The sequence below is a fragment of the Coregonus lavaretus genome, assembly GCF_964263955.1.
Source record: "Coregonus lavaretus genome assembly, chromosome: 1".
In the NCBI taxonomy this organism is placed as follows: domain Eukaryota; kingdom Metazoa; phylum Chordata; class Actinopteri; order Salmoniformes; family Salmonidae; genus Coregonus; species Coregonus lavaretus.
Genome location: NC_139988.1, coordinates 74,110,836 through 74,116,835, shown reverse-complemented (window position 1 = coordinate 74,116,835; position 6,000 = coordinate 74,110,836).

Here is a 6,000-nt window from a genome sequence, read left to right as displayed (position 1 = left end):
ATATATTCTATAGTTTTGGCCCACAGTGATTGAGGGCACTTCACTCTCGCTGGCTCTAGGGGTCTCTAGTCTTCATTCAGGCCACATGGTCCAGTTTAAGCCAGACCCATAGGGGTGTATAGGGAAGTTGCCTCTAGATACTGATCTTGCTTTAGTTTAGCAAAGTCTGTCCAAGATAAACAGACCATTTCTCCTATTTCTTTCACTTCCCCTATACTGTAGGTCCATTTGATTATTTTTCTGCCTAATAGTCCTTCCTTTTTTTAAAGTATGTCTGAGAAAACACAAGTATTAGTTTATAATGTCTATTCGTTTCTATTAGTTGATCATGTATTTTGATTCACTACTCTTGACTCTTTCCACATTGTGTTGTGTTACAGCAAGAAATTTAAATTGATTAAATTGCGATTTCATGTCACTGAGCTACAGACAATACCCAATAATGTCAAAGTGGAATTATGTTTTTAGAAATGTTTACAAATTAATTAACAATGAAATGCTGAAATTTCTTGAGTGGAGTGATTAATTACACTTTGGATGGTTTATCAATACACCCAGGCACTACAAAAATACAGGCGCTCTTTCTAAGTCAGTTGCCGGAAAGGAAGGAAACCGCTCTTGGATTTCACCATGAGGCCAATGGTGATTTTATAACAGTTACAGAGTTTAACTGCTGTGATAGGAGATAACTGAGGAAGGATCTACAACATTATAGTTACGCCACAATAGTAACAGAAATGACAGAATGAACAGAACGAAGCCTGTATAGAATGTTTGCTTTTTCACCATCACCCACTAATTAATTTGTCATTTTTTAAGATAAATAGTGTTAGAGCTAGTAATGTACAGTGTTGGAAAAAGTACTCAATTGTCATACTTGAGTAAAAGTAAAGATACCTTAATAGAAAATTACTCAAGTAAAAGTGAAAGTCACCAAGTAAAATACTAGTTGAGTAAAAGTCTAAAAGTATCTGTTTTTAAATGTACTTAAGTACAGTGGTGGAAAAAGTACTCAATCATCATGCTTGAGTAAAAGTAAAAAGTAAAGGTTATACATCAAATTCCTTATATTAAGCAGTGGTGGAAAAAGTACCCAAAAGCCATGCTTGAGTAAAAGTAAATATACCTTACTGGAAAATGACTCAAGTAAAAGTGAAAGTCACCCATTAGAATACTACTTGAGTCTTAAAGTACCTGATATTAAATAGCCGTAAGGAAAATGTACTTAAGTATCAAAAGTAAAAGTATGAAATGTAAGAGCCGTAAATCCAAAAAGCAAAACAGCCAGACCTTTTATTTGGTTTGAGCTTTTCTGAAAGGTAATAGTCTTACGGATACAAGAAGAGCTCAGATTTGTTTTTAAAGAACGTGGATTCTCAAATAAGCAACACTTCAAAATACATCTCTTACAGACAAAATAGAATTATGCCTTAATAATGAAGGAATATAGCCAGTAAACGTAATCACTTACAATCACAGTCAATTTGCTTTAGAAAAAACATCCTATAATAGAACCATATACATAAAAATATATTTTTTTTTATGAGCTTATCAAAAGTACATGAACTGCACACAACCTCACTGTAGGAATATGAGGACATCACCACTGATAGAACTGCATTAGAAATCAGTGTGTCAGGTCATGCCTTTGTAACAAGGACACCTATAACTTGTGAATTTTAAACATAAATCAACAAAACGGATAAGGCACCCGTGTCCTTGGGCTTGCTAGCATTAAGCTGTCATTACTTGAAGTTGAAGAATTTACGGTTCATCTAAAGTAAAAGCTGGTTTTCAACATTTCTGGAATCCAGCCTTGCTCTCCTGGGGCTGAAAACAAATCCTGCAATGCTGAACAGCCTTTCACATGCAGCTGATGCAGGTAAGGGTGTGTTTAGCCTCAGAGACAGCTTACAGACTGCCGGGAAGGACTTGAGCAACTCCATATGATCAGATGAACAGGCCAGGTATCCGTCCAGCTGTTTGGAGCTTTCTTGTGCTTGATACGTCTTCATGGCAGAGTAGAAGTCCTCCTCATCTGATGAACTGGTGCCATCACCTAGCTGCAGCAAGGGTTCTTCCAGGTGGTCCTTGATGTAGTCCATTCCTGAAATACAATAAAGATGACAATAGAAATCATACCGTTATGAGCCTACATTAATCCAACCCCATCCCCCATCTATATAAACCAAGCAACAGGGCTAATTAGGCTACCCATTTGACTGAACCACAAAGTCAGGATTGTAGTTTAAATGGGTGGTTCTCAAATCTATGAAGTACCAAAATGTACACTGTACACAGTTGTTTATGAATAATAAAATACTGTTAATTAGCCACGTTGTCTTACCCATTCTGATGGTGGCGTCATCCTTTGTCCACGTTGTTTTGAATTTGGGGAGAAGGATTGCAGCTGCGATCTGCTCAGGGTCGTGAAACATGTGGCTGAAGAGCTTCTTCAGTCTCAGTTGTAGCGCATCCACCAGAGGCTTACACCACTTCAGGGACAACTTGATTCGGTCAAGTTTCGTGTTTCAGGAGGTTGATAGTTGGAAGTAGCCATGTTGACGGCCTTTGCAACTGGGCTCATGGTGGCAGCATACTCTGTGAGGAAGGCGAGTTCAGCTGGATTGAACCTATGAAAAAAAATTAAATAATACTGTTTCTTAACCCTACACAAAGGAGACCACTAATCATTTCACCTGATTTAACTACAGTAATCAATGGCTGGATAAGTAGTTGACTAAATGGATCAATGATAGTGTATGGCTACAACAGTTATTAGTCCCCAAGCAAAGGGTCAGGAAACACTGCAACAGATTTAAACAACATTCATAATCCTTACTTACATTGGAACCACGAAGTCTGTGCAGAGAACTCTGACGACCGCCTCTCCTTTGTCTTTAACAATCCTCAGGAGTCTTTCTACAGCCATGAACCAGGAGATCCACCTTGTAGCATTCGGGCGCAGCAGCTGGAGGTTGCAAGCATCTTCAACCGTTTCGGCTGCAAGTGTGGATCTTCAGCATTTGTTCCAAACGGGACACTTATTTGTAAGCCTCACTGGATGTTGCTTTCAGGGCATCGACTGTAGATACTAAGTTGAGTAGGTGGCAAGCACAACGCTGGTGCTTCGGCAGCTGGTACTCAAAACCATCATCTTCATTCATCGTTGCCACATCAACAAACTCCACTTCTTCACTCTCCTCTTGTTCCTCTTCACCATCTTCTTGTCCTGGCTGAGCTGCTTCACCACCCACTGCCTCGTTGTTTTAATTTTCTCCAAAAACTTCGAAAGCTTTCAAGAAGTTAGAGCCGTTGTCTGTTGTTCTCACAATCTTACCTCTGATTTCAAACTCAGAATGGATGTCATTTAGGGCGCCTGCCAACACATCAAAGGTATGCGATCCTCTCAATCGTTTACAGGCCAGGGCTGCACAGCATCTGTTGAGACTGTCAGGGTCTATCCAGTGGTCTGTAACACCAAGGAAGCTCTGTCTTCTTGCAGACCAGCAGTCGGTGGTGGTGGCGGCAATGTGGTCAACTCCTCTTATGGACTCAGTCACCTTCTTCTTCATTTCCGTGGAGGCTACATCAATCCTGGAGCACAGTGTGGGCCTTGATAAGATCTTTGAGTTAGGCTGCAGATCCTGGACAAACTCTCTGAATGGCTCTTGTTCTACAACATCGAATGGTTGGAGCCCTTGGACCACATACTTCACCACAGCTTTGTCGATGGATTTTTGAGACACGATCTTCAGTAATGTGCTCTGCTTGATGGTGGAGGGAGTCTTAGGGGCATGTTTTCTCTTCAGTGTGTCATACTTCTTTAGATGGTGTACATGCTTTCTCTGAAATAAGAAGAAAAGGAAAAGACAGTTACTTAGCTACAGTTGAAGTCGGAAGTTTATATACACCTTAGCCCAGGGGTGTCAAACGTCCGGCCCGCGGGCCGGATCAGGCCCGCAAACGGGTTTAATCCGGCCCGCGAAATGATTTTGTAAAGTATAAAAATGCGCTGCAATATTTCAATAAAATAAACTGTTGTTCCAATTGCATCCACTGGATGGCGCAATAGCAATTGTGTTAAGCAAGCAAACTGTTTATACCGGGGCAGAGCAAGTAGGTCAAGCGCGTGCAGCCAGTCCGGATGAGCTACTTTGTTTTGCCTGCGATATTTATTACGGCTTCTACTTTTAACATTATGTGCTTTGGCATCCTCATTGCCCCAATATGTCTCTGTCAAAAAAGAGAAAAGTGGACGCAGAGTGGAGAGTGTTCCAAGAAAAATGGTCATCCTCCAATTTATTCACGGAATTGAATGGGAAAGCTGTATGTTTGGTGTGTTCACAGCATGTTGCAGTGCTGAAAGAATATAACCTTCGTCGCCACTATGTGAGTCTTCATGCCGACAAATATGACAACTTTCAAGGACAGCGGAGAAGAGAGAAGGTGAATGAACTGTTGGCGGGTCTGAAGAAACAGCAGTCTGTGTTTACTCACAGCCGAGACATCAGTGACACTGCAGTGCAAGCTAGCTACCTCATTGCTAATGAAATCGCAGTGGCTTCAAAACCATTTAGTGAGGGTGAATTTGTAAAAACATGCATAATGAAGGCAGCGGAGATTGTGTGCCCTGAAAAGCGTCAGGCTTTTGTAAATATCAGTCTGACAAGAAACACAGTTGCAGACAGGATTTCCGATCTTTCAGTGGATTTGGACAGCCAGTTGAAGCAAAAAGTAAAGTCATTTATTGCGTTTTCAGTTGCAATTGATGAAAGCACGGACATTACAGATGTTGCACAACTGGCCATTTTCATCCGCGGAGTTGATGACACATTGACCGTCACTGAGGAGTTTGTGGAGTTGGTGCCGATGACACATACAACGACAGCAACTAATATTTTTACCGCACTCGTCGGCGCGCTGGACAGGGTCGGAGTGGACTGGTCCCGCGCTGTCAGCCTGGCTACAGATGGTGCGCCCTCAATGATCGGGAAAAAAGCAGGCGTTGTGACAAAGTTCAGAGAGAAAGTGCAATCTGCAAATGGAGGACGTGATTTTTTGACTTTTCACTGTATTTTGCACCAGGAGGCTTTGTGTTGCAAGTCATTAAAGATGGATAATGTCATGAAGGTGGTCATCCAAACTGTTAATTTCATCCGATCCAGAAGCCTGAATCACTGTCAGTTTGACAGCCTTCTCAGAGAGAAAGACCACATCTATGGCCTGCCATACCACACTGAGGTAAGATGGTTAAGCCGAGGTGCTGTGCTGAGGCGTTTCTTTGATTTACGAGACGAAATTGAACAGTTCATGGAAGAAAAGGGCAAACCAGTGTTAGAATTTCATTCCGCAGAAGGATGCAGGACCTTGCATTTATGGTGGATGTTACAGAGCACCTGAATAACTTGAACAAACAGCTGCAAGGGCGCAACAAAGTTGTCACGCAGTATTATGACAGCATACGTTCTTTCAAGTTGAAGCTGTCATTGTGGGAGACGCAACTCGCCGGTGGTGATGCAGCTCACTTCCCCTGTCTGAAAAATGTGTGCGCGACCCAACATGTGGCAGACATGAAGCGGTTCAAAGATAAAATAACGGGACTGTTACGGGAGTTTGAGCAACGCTTTCAGATTTTTGGTGAACTGGAGAAAGACTTCAATGTTTTTTGCTCGCCATTCACCGTGAATCCCTCTTTTCTGCCCGTCAGCATCCAACTTGAAATAATAAACTTGCAGTGTGACTCGGATTTGAAGGGGAAATTTGCCGCAGCTGGCTTGGAGACATTTTATCAGAATCTCTTGCCAGGTTACCCCAACTTGACAACCCTCGCTGCAAAACTGTTGTGCATGTTTGGAACCACATATCTTTGTGAGCAAGTTTTCTCTGTAATGAGCATAAATAAAACAAAGCTGCGCTCAAGACTCACGCACAAGCACTTGAATCACATCCTGAAGTTGGCTGCCACTCAGGATGTGACGCCTGATATTGATGCGCTGG